The 19889-nt window shown below is 42.4% G+C and overlaps 1 protein-coding gene across 3 annotated transcripts in view; it reads right to left on the bottom strand.

Moving 5' to 3' along the window:
- nlgn1 (neuroligin 1) overlaps positions 1-18685 on the bottom strand; it is a 268080-nt gene extending 249395 nt beyond the window's left edge. For 2 of the 3 annotated variants that reach the window (XM_040183285.2, XM_040183289.2), the window contains exon 1: positions 18286-18682. The gene's annotated coding sequence lies outside the window, so the exon portion shown is untranslated. Of the gene's footprint in view, positions 1-18285 lie in introns of all 3 variants that reach the window. The other variant, XM_040183287.2, reaches the window with a different exon arrangement.
- Positions 18686-19889: the final 1204 nt, after the last annotated feature.

The following is a 19889-nucleotide window of genomic DNA, read 5'->3' as shown; positions in this document are numbered from 1 at the left end:
CTTGTAGAGGGAGTGACGAGGAGAGTGAAAGAGATTAGCAGGTCACCGCTATGGCTCCTTCAGGTAAGATCCACCAGGCTTGTTAGAGGGATAAATGCATCGTTGGTTACGTCTCTTCAGGGGAATTGTTTGCTGGTTATAAAAAGTAAGAATAAGATCAGTATCAGCAGCTTCCTCCTCTAATGAAGTTAAATCAGCATAATTATGCAGAACAGCACTGAGTCATTCAAAGGAAATTATAGATCATGATTTATGAAGACACACTACATGTCACCACCTGCACCACTACACATCATCTGGGGATTACCACTTTCTGAAGCAATTCAAGAAGAAAATGGAGTTGCAATTGTTTCCACTGCAGTTCCTCTGGCGTCAATGATTATCAGAAACAAGCATGAATTTATGGAAACCAAAATATCGACCAGAAAAATGAATGTCATGAAGACCTCAACTCGTTCAGAGTTTTTGCATATGTGTTATAATAGTACAATGAAGAGTAGGAGTGTGAGAAAATGTTGAGTATCACCATCTGTAACTCTTATTAATTTATATTCTGCATGCAAAGATACTTTTTCATATTATTATTATTATTATATATGATGAGCCACAGCATCAAATGTAATGTTTTTGTATCTACATAGTACAGTCATCACAAAGCATCTGTTCATTCCCAATGCTTCACACAGAATATTGCTGTAAAATGTCAGAAAGGTCGTGTTCTGTCTGCCTTCTCCTTCTCTCCTCCACTCCCTCAATTTCTCTCTACTTTGCCGTTAATTTCCTTGTTGCTTCACTTGGCTGCTGATTGAACGCCACCGGGTGTTCAGAGCAAATTTCACACGTGGTCGGGACCGAGTAACCAACTGGAAAATCCCTCTTCAATTTTCAACTCGCATCTTCATTCCATTTCCTCCCTTTCCTCTTATTGCTGTCCTCCACTCACTCGTACTTCTTCATTTCTGTCCCTGTCATTTTTTGGTCTTCAGCATCCCGGAACATTTCTCTGCTTTCCTCCCATATTCCTCTGTGCTGCACACAAACTTGTAGTATCTGATATCATGCATGATTTCACCCATCATGAGCAGTTTTGGTTTGTAAGGAGTTACAAACCTCAGATTTACTCACTTGTATCCGGCTGTTTCTGATTGTGCTGTTGCTGTGACCTGGAATCAATAAAGTTTTCATCTTATCTTTTTCCACCTTCCTGTTCTCCACCCACCTTCTACGCCTCCTCTCCTTGCTTTACATCTCTAATCAGATCACCCAGCCTGCATCTCCTCCTGTTATTTACTGTTCTGCCTTCCTATTTGGGCTCTTTTCTCGTTTTTTGTATTGTATCAGCTCTCATCCTTATCGCCTCAGTGGCCCTTCTGACCCTCTTTTCATTCACTTTTCCATCTGTTGCCCCCTTCTCCTCTCACTTTCCCTTCCTTCAGTTTCTCCACTCTGCTCCAAATATCCCCCTGCTGCCTTTCTTTTAAAGGTATTTTTACCTCTTCTTCATCCCCCTCTTCATGTCATCCCATTTCACCGCTCTGGCTCGCAGGAGAGTTGTGATGGCGTAACAAATCCCGGCTGAATCCCCTCAGTCTGAGATCAGCCACGGCAGCCTGCAGCCGTGCTGCTGCCATTTCAATGATGACACGTCCGTGTGTCATTTGTGTGTAGTGAACGGGTCTGCATACTCAAGTGTGTTTGCATTAAAAATAGTTTGCTGATCTTGTGTGTAGACCAGGGGTCGTTTTCAGGCCAAGGTCCCCCAAACTGATGGCGAGATGGAGCAGGGACCCCCTATTCTACGGAGTTTGGTCCACCATCTTTTAGTTTTGAGCTTGGCGCCCCTTAGACGTGAGCATGAATTGATCTGATTGGCTGGTGCCTGTGATGTCGTATCAGCATGAACGGATCTGATTGGCTGGTGCCTGTGATGTCGTATCAGCATGAACGGATCTGATTGGCTGGTGCCTGTGATGTCGTATCAGCATGAACGGATCTGATTGGCTGGTGCCTGAGATGTCATATCAGCATGAATGGATCTGATTGGCTGGTGCCTGTGATGTCGTATCAGCATGAACGGATCTGATTGGCTGGTGCCTGTGATGTCATATCAGCATGAATGGATCTGATTGGCTGGTGCCTGTGATGTCGTATCAGCATGAACGGATCTGATTGGCTGGTGCCTGTGATGTCGTATCAGCATGAGAGGAGCTGTTAGTGAACCGGTGTCCAGCATGAGAGCGCTGCTGTGGGACTGAAAGACAACGTCTCCTCCATCAATTTATCCGTTTCTACAATATGTTGGATTCATTAATGTGTATTTAAAGACAATAAAAACAATTCTGATTTTGAAGACATTCAATTTGTGGAGAAAAAAAAAAAAAACCAAAAATGTCACAACCCTCCTGCAGTACCTCGGCGGACCGTCTGGAGGTTGAAGACCTCTGCTGTAGACAGTTTGTAGGATGCTGACTAACTTGAAGCTGCTTAGTGCAGAAATGGAGTTTAAGGTAATTTGTTCTGATCACCGCATCAATCAATAATACATTAAACAAGTATTTAAGTTTCAGTTGAAACGTTGTATTGTTGCTGACTTGAGGGGACAGTTTTTTGTGTATTGTTAGAGTAAGAGAGAAAAGGGAGAAGAAAAGGCACAGAAGTCCTATATGTTAACCAGCATTCAGTCTGATCCCAAAAGCCCCAGACCATCACTTACCACTTCCTCATGTGCGGATGTGTATCATGTTTCTCAAACAGAAACCATGAAAACATTTACAAACTATATTAGGGACAGCTCTGCTGAGCAACTGACACTCTGCTTCTGAAGCAGATACATTTCATATCTTTGGAGCTATTTCCCTGACCTGAAAATGATGCCTTTAGGATATCAAGCATGGATGATAGAATCTTCAGACGGTTTCTAATTAGGTCTTGTTGCATAAGTCCAAGAGGTCATTGTTCACCCGCAGCTGTTAGCAGGGTTGGTACTCCTGACATATGGAAGTTAAACACTGCAGCATCCTCACGCATTTACTCAGACCTGACTCACAGCTCGGTAACAAGCAGCCAGATGGTGCATGTCGAGTCAGTGACAGCCATCCTCATCATGAATTCAGAAACACACTTAGAGACATAAAACCAATGTAGCCCATCTAAAAGTCAAACCCACAGAGAGACAAGCGGGACATCAGTACACAGGTGCAACCTTCTGTGGAAGCACAAAATGTGTACAATAGATGTAAGTGTTGTCTGTTTTAAACGGGACTCGGGAAGTATTCCAACTGCTTTGGAAATTCTACAAACACAAAAAGCAAGATATGTTATCATGATGTTGAAACTGAAATCCAAAGATTACCTTGTAGGGTGGCCTGTAGTAGCCTGCTGGAGTTTGACTCGGGGTTACCCAGTGCTCTCCACATACAGATTCGTTGTGTGTGTGTGTGTGTGTGTGTGTGTGTGTGTGTGTGTGTGTGTCCAGCTAATCTCACATACTACTGGACCCATCGGTCAGATATGATCTGTGCTTATTAATTACTGCACGCCCGACGACCTCTCATGGTTGCAGTGATTCACTGTTTAGTCCTCGCTGTTGTCATCTGGTGTTAAAAGCGCCCTTTTTAGTTCTACGTATTCAATGGATCATATTTAAAGAAATATTCTAAAATTGAATTTAGTACTTGCTTAGTTGTAAACACCAATTAGGACCGTCATATCCATTTGATCTTTTCTTCCCTTTGTCAAGAAGGAAATGTCCCGCTCAAGTCAATCAGATGAATTCATGTAATGTGAAAGGTGTACAGATATTCCCTTTTAGCAAAGTTCTGGTGTGTTTTCGCTAATTCTTGTGGTTTTCTAGTCCATGAGCACCGTTCTCATTAACCTTGCTTTACTTGCATAGGGAAGCCTGTTTAATGGTAGAAGCTCTGACGGATCTTTAGCTGCAGGCCGACAGAGTGGCTGGTTTCTAAACATAATGGAGCATTTAGCCACTCGGGTTGGCTAAAAGAAATTGAGTATTGGACTTAACATTCGTCATGTGGAAAAAAAAATGTCTCCAATTGAATGCCGATGTTGCTCTCTCATTTCAGCTTGTTCACCTGCCCTCGACCAGCGCGAATCAAATCCTTTGGCAGATTGTGGGCCTCTTCTTTTATTGTTAAGTATTGTGCATATGCATGACTTCATTGTCTGGCCAGATACATTTATTGACTAATCACACTTTTGCACTCCTCAAACTAATCCCAGTCAAATCAGTGGAAGTTAATGATAACTTTAATAAAGTGGAGGCAGCTAGTAGGTGAGGTGATTATCTGAGGGGGTTGTCTGGGGAAAACTAAGTGCCAATCATTTCATCTGGGCCTGTCACTACACTGTAACAAATCTGTACACATCATTGATCCGTGATTATATTCAGGGGGAAAGTTTGCTGGCTTTCATGACTCTGATTGAAGCACCAAAGTGTACTAAGCCATATAGCAGTCGACAGACTGCACTAGATTGTTGAGAATAAAAATACTTAAATATGGGTTCAATACACAATCTTTTTTTTTGTTGAATATGTTTGCATGTGTTTGTAATAAATCAAATTTTATGTCTTATTTATATTTTTCAAAAATGTGATTACTGTTATACTGTAAGTGTGTTTGACACTGCTTTGAATTTGAGTCCTTTTTATTCTTTATTTTGAAATGTAACACTAAATTTAAACCATTCAATTATAACAGTGTTATACTGTAAATACATTCTACAGTAATTAACTGTTCATGAGCATCGCGGCGGGAAGATTAAAATAACTACTGTTTTGTTTACAGTATTAAATTTTTTTTCTTCAAATTGAACAATATATTAACTTTAAACAATACTCTAGATATAAATAAATTAAAAACACTAGTTACTAGTACATTAGTTAAATTATGAGCAATATATTAACTGTTTACAGTTACTTAGCGTTTCCCTCTGTAAGAGCTTGAAGTGTATCTATTACTTCATTTGTATTTTTGTATTTGGGGAATATTAATTATTTTTAGATTTAGGCTTATTGTGCAGGAAATAAAGATATGTAACATATTGAAAAGCATTTATGTTGGATGGACCCTGTTTGCTTGTCTCTGTTTAATGACGTATTGCAGCAGGTGCAACAAACACAAGAGCTGCATGAGGCACGTTTTCTCCCATGTGATAGAATTGATTATTTCTATGTTTAGTTAAGCTTTGCTGCGTAAAATAAAGACTGAATCTGATCTGCCACCGTTGGCGTGAGGTAATGGAGTCAGGGGGGGGGGTGATTGCGGATGCACGCTCTGTGTCCGCTGGTGAGCGCGCACGTGTCTGTCAGGGCGAAACAACGTGCAGACTTTAATAACGGAGGGAAACACTGACTTAAATAAATATAAATGGCAGCTAGATGGCTAGTTAGCCATTTGTAGCTTCAAAAGTGGTAAGCTGTCGTGGACGGAGTCACCAGAGTGTGTAAATAAAGTTTTTCAAACGGCTCAGGCACCGAAATCTCCGTTGCGCTTCGGTGCGGTAGGTACCGGTCGTATAGGAAGTGGTGCCCTACCCGACCTGTCACCAATCCAAAGTGTGATTTTAAAGGGGCAGCCCTTGCTTTAGTCATTCTCATCCATAGCACCAGCACCTGTCTATCCATCTCTCCACTAGCCACCATTGTGTGATAAATCACAGCATTTCATCCATCCCTCCATTCCTTGCTCTGTCCTATTTTAAGCATCTCATCTCACCTATGGGATTCACTCACACAGGGAGGGTGGAAAGGATTATTCAAGAGGGGCTTATGACTATTTCAGGGATGCCTGTCAGTCCAGCCTCAGCCCCTCACTGGCGCAAGAGTCCCAGTCAGCCCAATTCCACGGACAAAGACCACTCTACAGCATATGATCTTATATCTTTGTTGTACAATTTGCTCTTTGCCAGCCTCCAAAGACCCAATGTGCATTATGTTGCTGACTGGATGCTTCAATCATCAGAGACGTAGAGCCCAGCGGCCCACCTGTGTTTTCTGTGTTGGCCCACCGAGCCCCATGAACGGACCAGAACATTGTTAAATATTTCTACCAAACCTCTAAATATTTTCAGTGACAAAAATTCTGTCTTCCAAGTCTACAATTGCATACGACAAGGTATGGCATCCGCGTTGGACTACATTGATCTTATGAAGATCAGTTGTATTGCCTTGATATTGATCACTAGGGATGGGTATCGTTTGTTTTTTTCCTGTACCGGTATTAAAACAACATTTTAAAAAGCCCAAAATGACGATTGACGAACTTAAACAGTTGTTTTTTTGATTGCCAATTCATTGCAAATTTTTACTACAGATTGAACACTATATTGACTGTTTAAAGTGTACTGCAAATATAAATAAAAACAAAACACTTCAAACTTCAAACTACAGCCAATAATTAGTAAAGTAGCACAATGAGAATCATCTGTGCTGAGAGGAATGGAACTGCACCGCCCTCGGGTAAAACCAATCGACAGAAAAAGAAAAGGTATTAAGCAAGTGAGTTGTCTGTTCATCAGGCATCATTTCATAAAGTAATCCCACAACCACCAGTAGTGTGAATAGAGCATGTTTTTCTTTGGGTCATTGCTGATAATACACATGGTGTGCGATGAGTATTCACAGAGTATTTCATTTTCATTCAGCACTGCTTGCATATCTGTGGAAGACTATTTACAGCACAAAAAAATTAAGGGTTTAGAAAGTCAAAATTGTGACATTAAGATATGCGCAGTTTCCTTCATCAGTACAGTAACCTTTCTAACCCTTTTGGCCACTTTTTGTCAACAGCGACTAGCGACAAATCCAGTGACTTTTTCTGGTTTTATTGAAGACATTTATGGTGTCTGACATGAAAGCACGTATTTTTCTGCAGTTACTGTCCTCAGCGAGTCCGTCAGTCACTCTAGGGCTGCAACAACGAATCGATGAAATCGATTATTAAAAGTGTTTGCAACGAATTTCATTATCGATTCATTGTGTCACTCACTGGGTTGCGGAGATGCGCGAGGAGCAAAACTTAAAAAGAGCCGAGCCGACGAAGGGGAAAGAGCAGCCGGTGTTCTATCATTTTCTGCTACTTGTCGAGAACTGCTACTTTGTAGTATTGCGCATGCGCCGAGTCGATTTTCCAAGTGTCCTCGACACGCCCATAACATTTTCCAACCCTGTCGGTGAACGTCGCGTTAACGGCGAGTAACATCCTCAAAATCCAGATTATTTCCTCTTTTGGCCAAGTTAAAAAGTACATTGAGCATGTAGATTGTACAATGACCGTTCTCTTGAAATTAAATATTAAATAATTGCATGGACTGTGTATCCTTCGGCAGAACCGGCAGTTGTTGTGAGTCACATGACGCAGGCAGAGACGTCTGTTCGAGTCCAACCTGTGCGAGCATTTCACATTATATAAACTAAAAAAGTGTGAATGGCAAAATATGCAACGTCGACGCAACGTGGCAGGGAGCTCCACGTTGTCCCGCTTTGACGTGAGGAACGTAAGGAGCCTCCAGCAGGCAACAAGCTAGCGTTAGCTCGCAATAACAGCAAAGCAGTTAGCAGGACTAAGACACGTTTTTATTTACTCGCCTTTTTTGGGCCATTCATTTTTCAATCTGTTCTCGTATTCGTATCTTGTATTTTGTGCTTTGTCCCATTTCAGTTATAGTTGACAAATATATTGTGTTATACTTTTTAATGCTGTCATATACGGTAGTCTAGTGCGCTTGCCCATATACTGTGTGTTATACGGTATTGATGTTATGCCTGTAAAGGGAGACAGACGGGGATCCATTAAACCAGCGCGGCTAACTAGGAAGCCTCTGATGCTTTTATTTACAAATGCCATTTTAAATTCATCTCATAGCACTTGGTTAATTTTGTAGCTGTACTTAGATGGGGTGTATACATTCACTTAACTTACAATGGTGGTAATAATTCAATGAATAAGCTTCAAGGCGTTTGTGAGTGTAGTATAATATAAGAGAACAAGTTCTGACGTTAAAACAAATCCTGTTACATTTTCTGATTTGTATTTTTCTTTGTTCAAGGAGCTCGCTGTACATTCTGAAGTACTTTTGCAATGTGAATTTGCAGTTCTGTTTTAGAATAAAGGGTTGGAAATGAAAGCTTTTGAATGCTGTTTTTGATCAAAACCATCGTAGTTGCAGCCCTAGAGAACTCTCTTCAGGCTAATCAATCGTCACTAATCACCACCGCCACGGAATAAATACCACCCAATAAGTTTGATTTATCTCTGGCAGGATGATTTAGACCACTGTACGTCAGACGTCCCTGTCCCTCCCTGTCTGTAATGAGGGCGCAGCGAGTGGGGGGGGGGAAGTGTCTGTAGAACTTTTACCGTTCGCTAAAGTTGCAAAGATATTCACAGATTCAGACTCAACAGTTTCAACAGCTCATGAGCAAAACACAAACGACGCCTCTCTGTGACCGTAAAGATGTCGACAAGCAGCTGCGAGGAGCCTGCGCATACGCAAGTCATACTTTTGATACTTTATATCTCAGAATTTCGAGTTTCTAACCCTTCATTTTTTTGTGGCGTAAATGGACTTCCATACAAATCACATGTGTCGTCTCCACGACTTTTTCCCCTTGTTGATTCTATGCTGAGATGATTTTTTTCCCCACACATAATAACCACTGTTTTAGTGAGTAGGCCACTAACCTCATATTCACTGTTCCGAGGACAGAAACAGGACAAATCATCTTGCAACCATTTGTCATGGGACACATTGAATATGTTGGATCGTTTTAAAGATGAGTAGAATTCTTGCTGAAACACATGAGCTATTTAAGTCAAGTGTTTTAGAAAATGTATCGCTGGTGTGAATATGGTGCTCTGCGCACATCTAATGAGCCTCCCCAGACGAAGTAGGATTGGCATGTGTGATGTCTCAGCAGTGATTATTTAAACGAAAAATCCATTGAAGCGGAATGAATGCATTGTAACCTGAATTTTGTGTTTTCTGTAAGACTGTTCCACCAGAATGCAGTGTTCAACATCCTCGACGAAGACCAGACACCCCGCGAAATATGTCTCTGTCCCAATGTTGAAACAAAACCTCTATTGTTTTGTCTTCTTTGTCGGATGACAGTATGACAAGTTTCTCTGGTAGAATCATTTAATGATAAAAAACCATCAAAACAAGCTTATAACTATGAGACACGCACTAGACTGGACATCTGCCAAGCCCACACACAGACTCACACACACACACACACACACCTTTGTGTCACAATGCGGTTGCTACATCAACGGGAGAAGCCTTACAACCTCACACAAAGAACGAGTGCCAATCCAACTGCACTGTATTCAATTCCATCATGTGGACGGAGTGGAGTCGATGTGTGGGCATTTGCTCTCAGTCAGTCTTGTCAGTAGGCGTCCATACTAAGCAGGCTGCTGCCGTGAGTAGCGTAGCATGGACAGAGACCGGGGTTAGTCGCGTGGGTGGCGGCAGAGCCGAGCTTTTCTTTCCCCGTTTGTTTCACCTGGCAGAGAAAATGCGGCCGGCTGCCAGGAGTCAATGGGGCGCCGGGTTGGTGTGAAAGCGTCTTTTCTCGCCACCACACCGCTAGCTCACACACATTCAGGAGTTCATCCAGATCTCAGGAGACCGAGGCAGGTCGCATCATTACTTCTGGTTCCTGATCTTTTAACCTTCCAACTTCTGTGTCCAGTTGCTTTCTTTCCCTCAACTTCTCTCCCACCTGTAAAATGCCCTGTGAGGGCTCAGCTTCAAGGATAGAATTAGCCATTTGGTTTGAGGATTACAAAAAATGGTGTGTGTTAAAGCTGTGAAGGCAACTCTGGATTTTGTTTCACTGACTTCTTTGTCGTTCTTTTACTTCTTGAAGGTGTGTGGTGGCGGGCCGTGGTTTGGCTCCGCTGCAGAGGGGCCGGGGTGGGGGACTGTCACCGGGAACAGTGGCAAGTGGAGGTCTAATTGGCCTCAACTTCACCGGATGGACTTAATTGTTTCACTCCCTTCTAAAATGAGCAGTAGTGGCGTTTTGGCGCCCTGGAGAGAAGGCTGAGCACCAAGTTTGATTTCTGCTGCCAACCATAATAAAGACAATTACTGTGCAGCAACCCTGTGTGTATCCGCCTCCTTGTTACCCCAGAGAGCCCAAGAGTAGCTGGGCAGATTACAGTTTGAATTCCAAATTGCGTTTTACTAATCTAAAGTTTTTTTTATAAAGAAACCATGATGGGACTCTTAACAAGCTAGCAGGATGTGAAAATATAGTTTTCTGCAGTGTCTTAAAAAGGTGTCCAATTTGGCTCAGAAATAGTGAGAAATCCGACCACTGTATATTCTCTACAGTAAGTCACACAGAAACAGAACGTGATGACAGAATAAAAACTACAGTTTTTTTCCAGACCCAATAGTACGTCTGTGAACCTACAGGACATTAAGCGAAAGCCAAACTGTGGCATCAAACAAACGGACATCCTCGTCCAAATGTTTCTTCATCCTCACCAGACATCACAAATGGAAATACAGGCTATAAATATAAAAGTACTCGGCAGCTTGAGCAGTCTGTTAATGCTCCACTTGTACTCAAGCCCTCGTCCTCCTGGAGCTTTCCTGTGAAAAGACACAAAACACAAGCGCAGACACACTGCATGTAAACACCGTACACACAGACTCTCTGGCTGTAACATTAACAACCCTATCAAAATAAATGGTAAATGAACTGGACTATTTCTATTTTATAGTCTTCTGATCACTCACAGCATCATTCACCCATTGAGACCCATTCATAACTAATGACAGGAGCTACCATACACAGTGACACCATCAGTCACTAAATAACATTCATACAACATTTACACACCCTCCAACCCCATACAAATGGTTCCCAAGTTGTTAACCTTGGGGAAACACAGGCTTCTGCGTTGAGTGAAATGTTAATGCACAAAGCTGGTGCTGGTATCGCTACAGGTCCCGTTCTGACTCATCTCACAGTGACCTCACTTCTCAAATGTTATTGTGGCGAGTCATTCATTCATCCTCTGGAGCACTGATTGGATTATTTAGCAGATATGTAAATCCGTCAATGGATATTGTTAGGGTGTTAACAGTTGGAAAGGAAGAAAAACAGGTGTATGTAACGCAGTAACTAGCACGTATTCACCGTTTCAATGTTGTTTTCATATGAAGGTGATCTGATCGACGGGCCAACCTATTTACCACAAGATAACAATGTCACAGATAGTTCCAGACATAGACAGTGCAGTTTAACGGTTTACCAGAAGTTCCTTCAGAGCTTCCTGATGAAAGAAAACTCAATTAAACCACTTGGGCTGAAGTAAAACAATTTACCTCAGCCCAAAAACTGCTGCATGATGCGCCCTTGGTCAAAAAGATCCTTATAGTTCGTCCTCTTTCATTGAAAAAGTCTTGCAATGGTCACATATCTTTACTGCTGCCATTCTGAAGAGGTATGATTAGGGATGGGAATTGATAAGATTTTTACGATTCCGATTCCCTTATCGATATTGCTTTACGGTCCGATTCCCTTATCGATTCTCTTATCAATTCTCATTTGGTGAGGGAATAAGTACAAATGTGTTTGTTTGTTATAACTCGCTTTAATTAACTTTAAGACACACCACGGAGTATAAACAAAGTATGTGTAGCAACCTCAAAACAAACTTAAAGTACGTGAGTTACTTCTCAAAGTAAAGTCCCTGCCTGGGACATTTTATTCTTCTCTGCCTCTGTAAACGGAGTAGCTAGAGGTGCACGAGAGATATTTGCTGCAGCCTCTGAGCCAGCCAGACTCTGGCCGTCATCATCATCCTCATCTAGATTGTTATTATCGTTATATAGTAAAAGTTTACTCAATGAATGAAATGGCGCGCCGCTCACATTAACTAAGTAAAGTTAGACAAGTTACCTTTGGGATTAATAACAGATGGTGTCCTGTTAGCTCCGCTGCTGCTTGACTCACTTGTCGTGTCGCTAAGTAGAAGTGTATCAAACACGCGACAGTCCTGCAAATGAATCGCATGCTGGGTGGCCAAATGTTTCTGCATATTGGAGGTAGTCCCTCCCCTTGACGAAATTGAACTTTTGCAACTGTTGCAAGTGATGTAATTTAAGTCTTTTCGCGTAAAATAGAGCCAAACTTTGCAGCGTTTCAGTCTCGGTGGCACGTTTGCTGCGTTCTGAATCAAAACAAACGCAGTGGTTGTGTGACGTCATGACGCATTTACAATGAGCAGCATCGATAGGAAGACATGCGAACGAGTCCTTCCTCTGAAGGAGAACCGGTGCTCGATTCTCATCCCTACGTATGATGCATAATATTTGCAGGATAGGATTTCATTTTTAATTTGTGTATTTGTCATGTGTGTAAAGATCTACGGTTTACTTATTGTATTAACACACAACAAATGACAAACCTTTACACACCACAGACACCTGATTCCTCCATGAAAGTGTTCTACACATTCTACACGTAGTCAACCTCTTGCAACACATGCTGCACTGGCACTCAGGAGAATCATCTAATGTGAGTGTAATCCCTGAACACAGCTCTCACTGGCCCTCACCACAGCATCACTATTACAATTCTTTTTAATGCATCAGATTTTCTAAACCTAGAACACATGCTAGTTGACTACAATACAAACCTCTAAAAATATAACCACTTTAGAGATTTTTAGGAATCCTTGGAATGCAACAATATCAGATTATATATGTTTAATTGTTAATTATTATATATGCTTAATTGTTAATTATTAATAATAATACAGTTAATTTATAATTATTTGAGTATGCAGTAGAAAAGTTGTATGCTGATATGACGAAGATTGAGGATTATTTAAAGGTCCAATTTGGACGACAATCCATTATTGGGAACGCTCACAGCTGGCAGAGAACTAGTCGATCACCAATTTTGTCAAAGCGACTGGCGACGAATTTCGAATTCTTTTGGTGTTATCTGTGACTTTTCTGGTGTCTGACGTGGAAGCATGTGTCATTCTGCAGTTAATGTCCTTAGTCAGTCTTACAGGCTAATGTAACTTCTATGTAGTAATTAGACATGTCTAATTGTAACTGCAACATGTAACTACGCCCCATGTTGAAAAGTATGTTTCATGGTCCTCAAGCTGGAGCAAACTGGACTGTGAAAGCTTGGGGTCCCTCAATTGAGAAATATACACTGTGTCACAATCTCTATCTTTTATTAAAACCACTATATAATAACTCAACGTATCTGGAAGTTCTTCGTCCAAGCCTAAAGATTTTTGAACATAACAGGTCTAACATGACGTGTCACTCCTGACAATGTTTGTTTCCCGAACTGAGCAAAGTTGTTCTGTGAGGACGGCCCCTCCGCAACTGTCTATTCAATATAACATAATACTCTCTACTGAAACTCACAACAGCACAGAGATGACTAATCAATTCTTCACTAGTCCATATTGAATTGACTCTCAGTGGGAACATTAATACCTTGTTGAGCGAGACTTCTGCACTGTACCTTCAGCTGAGTCGAACTGAATCTACAACTAGCAAACACGTCTTGGTGTTGCCACCTTTAGTACAGAATAAGGGACGACGCTACGGCTGACCCATCTCGTATTGATTCAAAACAGGACGCGCTATTTTATTCTCAAATACGGGAGGATTCTGTATTTTAAGGGACGCGTGACTACAGCACAGCAGTAGAAGAAAAGGAATGTCCATCCCAAGGTGACATGCTTTGTGGAAGCAGCACATGTCCCTCCTCATATCCTACCCACCTCCTCAGTCCTCCCTTTCCTGTAGCTGATAAGAATAAGCATTGATGATTAGTCTTATCTTGTGGTTACCAACCAGCTAGCCCAGAAGAGCTTCTACACAGAGCAGGTGTGCTTAACCAAATAACCTGGTCTGATGTGTTGCAGGGCCAAACAGCCTTTACAATACATAGTGTTGTTTTGGATCGACTGCAGACAAGACTCCTCGCAGAAATAGCACAAAATAGCATCTTCTCCGTTGCCTGCGGTTCCTTATCACCTCTATCACTGATAACATGCAGGTATCTGTTCACTCTGCAGCCTATTTCATTTGAGCAGGCACAGCCAGCTCCCCCGTCCTCCATCTGCAAATTCTTTATTTGACTGTGCCTGTTAGTAGAACCACGACTTCCCTGTTATGTTTCTCCTGACATCTGTGGCCACGATCATCTCCAATGACTTTCATTCATTGTGACATGGCTTGGTTTCCGTGGAAATAAAGACACAGTAGTGTGCTCCAACTGCGACCCAGGTTCTGCCAAAACATGTTGAATCATAATTTCAGAACGAGAAAGCTGTGGTTTGTTACCACGGAGACCTTCTCTGCTCCCCACGTTAGACGTTACAGGCAGAGCAGCTCAATGCAAACAGAAGCTCTTTAGCTTTTTAGCCGTCATAAAGAGTGGCAGCTATAAGAAGGAGGTGGCCTGTCCCACCGTACAATAGTGAATATTTCCATATCTGTCACATAATATGGCATAATCACGGCATCAGTCCCTGTTGTGTAAGAAGTTCCTTTTATTACACCAGATTTCTAATGACAATAACCTCACCAGCCTGACTTTGTCAATACCCAATTTATTTTCTGCTGTCTCAGTAAAGAAGGATGCATACAACAAATATTGTAATTGTTTCCTTGTTGCAATGATTCCAGTGTAATTAGATTTTAACAGAATCTGGCATATTCAGCAGCATCTCATCACTATTTCTTCGATTCTGCCCCTGTCCCTGAAACAACTCACCCTTAGGAATAACACTGCTCAAAAATGAAAGGAACAATCTTTTATCAGGGTGTGGCATGAATTCAATTGCACTTCTCTGATAATGATCCGGTCAGGTAAGTAGCAGAGGGGTTGTTAATCAGTTTCAGCTGCATTGGCATTGATGGAATGAACATTAGGTGCACTAGAGGGTCAACAATGAGACGGCTCCCCAAACAGGACTGGTTTCACATGTGGAGGCCAATACAACTTTCTCCTTCTTGACCTCTAGACCTCCTGACTGGTTTCCCACCAGTGTTGGCTTAAGCTAGAGTCATTGTCACTAATGGGCAGTGTTGTGAGTAACGCAGTGATGTAACGTAACATTACAAAGTAACGCGTTACTGTAATTCCACTATTTATAGCGGTAACAAGCATGTAACAAAGACGTTTTTTAAAACAAGTAACGACGTTACAATTACTGAAATTTAAATGAGTTTGTCACTCGCGTTACCCTCTTTTGTGACAAATGAACAAGACGACAACATAGCCCTACTTTAGCTGCTTCTGATCTGACGTCGCAGGACCTCGGTGGCGCAATGATACACCAATCGAATCAACCAATAAGGAATAAGGTACGAGAGGCTGTACTTTATCGTCCAATCATGTAACAGTTCGGGGGTATTGTTAGAAAACTGATCATTTGTGGTATTTCTGGGGGGTTTTCGGCAATCGCCACAGAGCTAAATGTGAACAGCAACTGTACATTATCGCTCTATAATGCACCCCCCATGTCTCACTCTCAACCAATCAGAACGCTAATACCCAACATACATACTGGCCATAACTGGGCCACATAAGCATGTTGAGTTGCAGACCATTACATTACAGGTCATTTAGCTGATGCTTTTATCCAAAGCGACTTACATTACATCTTTAACCCGTGGCTTTTTTACATTTTTGCCCAGGGAGCAATTAGGGCTTAGGTGTCTTGCTCAGGGACAATTCAACATGGAACATGGAGCAGCCGGCGCTCGAACTGCCAACCTTGCAGACAAACCTTTACTTACCTCAAAGAATGTGGCGTCTTTTCATTCTCAAGACATTCTACTGTCCATATCAGTATGGATATTCAACATAATCTTTCGCATTGAGATCTGATGTGTGTTCCTTTAAGTGTTTTAAATCAATGTATGTACAAAATAACCAAAACTCTTTCCGATGCTCCCGTTCACTGACCTGGGTCATATTAAAACAGGAGTAGTATGATTGGCACTTTCTCGTAACCATTAACAAGTGAATAAGTGACCTCCTCTCGTTAACCTCGTATGCATGATGCATGAGTATGAGTTTAGGCCTCTCAAGTCCTGTCCTCCCAAGTAAATGCACTTTTCTATATTGATGAAGTCAATCAATATCAAATGATGCTGTTATGTTTTATAGAAATGCCCGCAAGGCCTTACTGGCCCAACCATTTGTAGTTCATTTGCCTCATTCGTTTCCTACTAGATGTCGTGCCAGAAAGGGGGTGTGGTTTATCTCGGTGGCTTCTCTCCATAAAGACAGTTATCATTTCTGCTATCCACTATCAAAATAACCACTATTTCTGCTCTGTACTTGTAGTGGGAATTACACAAACGTGCTCAGTTTGTCGCTCCTCCAGGAAGCGCGTCCGTTTGATGACCTGTTGGCTCGGATTGGTGCAAGGATCTCCGGTTAGACACCAACTAACGCCTGTAAAGGCGTTCATTCTCAGCTGCGATTCACCTGTCTATATCCTTTCATAAAGCATATTCATGCTTTGGCAGAAGGACGACAGTGATAACGGGCGGATCATCTCAACGCTGATTGGCTTTCGCAAAACAGCGTTGGGAAAATATTTCGGCGTTGTTGAAATGTTGAAGTTGAAATATTTTGCTTGTTATATTTAGCTTTCGCAATCATTCCTGTATGTGCATTGACTTTGCATGGAATCTACTCGTGAAAATAATTTGCTTCGCTTTTGGTGTGAACGCACCGGCATTACAGACATGAATTGATTTATCATTTAGTGGATTTTTGGTGTGCAAGAAGGCCCTTTTAAGAAATCAAACATTACAATAAAAACTAGTGGAACTAATCTACAGACGGTCAGCGGGAACGTTTCTGACTTGATGAATTTCTGAACTGGTAGCTTGGAGCTTCATCCTCTCTAGATTGTGTCATTTCAGGAGGCTCCAACTTCCCCACGTCCTTAGAAGTAGAAAACCTCTGAACTAGGACACACTGAGTGCATGTTGTAGCTAAAAAGGTCCTCAGTGCTCCGTTAAATTCAAGTGAGGGAGGAACGCCTTCGCAGCGCTGACATTATTTACAAGTGACTGCACTAAACAGTTCAAACCGTGACTTCCGTCTGAAGAACTAGCTGAACGTAAAGAACCCGTTGAAATAACCCCGGTCACCACAGCGTGAGGTGTAGAAATGGATGATTTGTGAAGCTGCTCCTTGATACGTACATGAAGGGGATGTACATCACACAGAGCAAGAGGAGAAGACTAGGCTGAGCGGGGAGTGGATGTTCTCCTTGAGGGCTGAGCTATGTAGATCAGGGCCCCTGGGGCCGATCGGTCTGCACCCCCCCACTCCCCATCCATGAAAACACTGTAGAGGCTGCCTCCACCACCTGGTGATGAGAACACAAATACGCAGTGACAAAAAGAAGGGGGGGATCTAAGAACCTAATTAAAGGTCATAAGCAGATCCCATGTAGCGTCACCTCGGATGCTGGTTCATCTGAACACTCAAGATTACATGAAAAGGTTGAACGGGCCTCTCGATGATCAATCAGTGTTTTTGGAAATGGACGAACAGCACCTACTTGACACTCTAAAGCCCGGTGCTGTAGCTATTAGGGAGACAGGTGATGGGGCAAAGGGCAACATAGCAGCATCCGCAGGTTCTTCGCATCCCTTGTTGTATGTTATTGTGAGAACACAGAAGAACCGCATTCATCCAGTTTTATATGGTAATGGGGCCCCGCAACGTTCCTACCCCCCCATCCTGACCCACAGCAATCAGCCTGAGGAGGTTTGCGTTCATTTATATAAACCTCAGGGAATCCACGTGAGCATTCGATTAAATCCCATTTTAGAACCAATATGCAACACCTGCCAATTCAGATAATGCATTACAATAAATGCTCCGTAATTAAAAGGAGATCAAGCTGGCATATCTACACGCGCACGGAGCAGAAGGACGGTTCACGCGCCTCTCCAGCACGGTGATGTTTTAGCCGTTTTGCGCATCTGGCTCGTTGTGCGCTTCCGCGAGAGAACCCAAAGTGGTGCCGCTTGTTCTACTGCGCGCGGACGTTTCCATCAGCCTCCCAGCGCACAGGTCCTCTCCCCCAGGGCAGAAATAACGTCATGGGGAGAAAACGGAGAGCTTTATCTCCACATCCAGTTGAACTTGCCCCCCCCCACCCGTCCACTGGTAAAGTGTGAGAAGAAGGTAGCAGAGAAGGTGTAGAAGTCCCGCTGTGTATTTACCGTCCGGGGAGGGTCCATCCGCTGCTCACACGTATCCCTCCGTGCGTTACGTCCCGTTAGGATGAGGCGCAGTCCTTCCCGGAGCCCCTCAGCCCCCCAACAAATACAGACGCTCAAGCAGTTGGAAAGAAGGCTGGCGCACTTTTCTCTCCAGAGGTAACAAACTCAGGTTGAATGCGGTCCAACGCACGCGCGGAAACACATCCAGGAACCCCCCCCCCCCAGTCCAAAGGACAAGTCCGCTGGTCTCATGCGTCTCTGCACCGGGCGGCAGGTCTGCACCATCTACATCTTAATAACGGGGATGAGAAAAAGAAACAAGAGTGGGAATTCTCCCCCCACCGCTCGCTCCTCACGACTCAGGCTGCACTTGGCTGATGGAGCCCCCCCCCCCCCCCCGCCCCTTCAGTCTCCCTCCACTGCTTCCATAGAGCAGAGACGCCCCTAGCGGCCTTAAGGGGAACTGTCCGGCCACATGAGGCCATCCCACCCCGCCCCCACCCGGACGGCTCTTAAAGGGAAAATATGTACGTGAAACAGCGTCCTTTAGAATATGAACGCAATGGAGGTTATGGACAGTCTGTGGACAGAGGGATTATCAGGGAGACGTCCCACACGAATACAACCTCATGGCTCTTATCTACAGCAAGTTGTAAAACGGCTTATATATATATATATATATATATATATATATATATATATATATATATATATATATATATATATATATATATATATATGTAGTCCATTTACCATTACAACACTTTCTTCGACACACATGTATGTCTGCTCCAGTCAAAGCCATTGTCACACTTTTGGAAGACCATAGACTGAACTACTGTTACTGAGCAATAAAGCTTTACTAATTATTTGTATTATTATGATTTCTTCTGTTTTCCTTATTCTGAATAAGCCCTGAAACGTGTCCTACTTAAGCTAACGCGTTAGAGCAGCGGTTCCCAATTTCAAGAATGCCTTGAATTAAGAATTTAACCGATTAAAAATGTATTAACCTACAATGTGTGTTTTGTGTACCATTTTCTCCAGAGCTCATATACATTTACTTTAATACTACAGGAGTTTGACATTGTTTTGTTTGGCGGCGCCTTTTGTTGAACAACGACAGGCGGACAAGAGCAGCCGTTTGAGCGAGAGCCTTATTGTTTTATTAATCTGTTCGTTTAAATTGATTGTGCTTCATTAATTAATATTTCACATAACTAATGTGCCACTAGAATTGTTAAACTAATAAAAAGATGTGCTTTTTGTATCTTAGCAATTATTAATCGTAATTTAAATCATAAATAATTTTATATTAATTTCAAAATTTTCAAAATTGAAAATTAAAAACATTTTATTTATTTAATATAAATGACCTCTCGCGGCCCACCTGCAGTACCTTCGCAGCCCAGGAATCGCTGCGATTTGTTGAGTCAGGCGCTCATTGGTGTATTTTCTCGATTTTTACACATCTTCATAAATTTGCCTTTTAATGTCACTTGCATCTGTGCGACTTACCCATCTGATACGGTTTACAATTTGCAGAACAAACACAGCTCTTTGTATAATGAGCCAGCAATTGTCCTGAGGCTCTGTGTAATGAA

The sequence above is a fragment of the Gasterosteus aculeatus genome, chromosome 8 (assembly GCF_964276395.1).
Source record: "Gasterosteus aculeatus chromosome 8, fGasAcu3.hap1.1, whole genome shotgun sequence".
Classification (NCBI taxonomy): domain Eukaryota; kingdom Metazoa; phylum Chordata; class Actinopteri; order Perciformes; family Gasterosteidae; genus Gasterosteus; species Gasterosteus aculeatus.
Note: the sequence above shows the minus strand (reverse complement) of the source record. Positions and strands in the feature narration are given on the sequence as shown.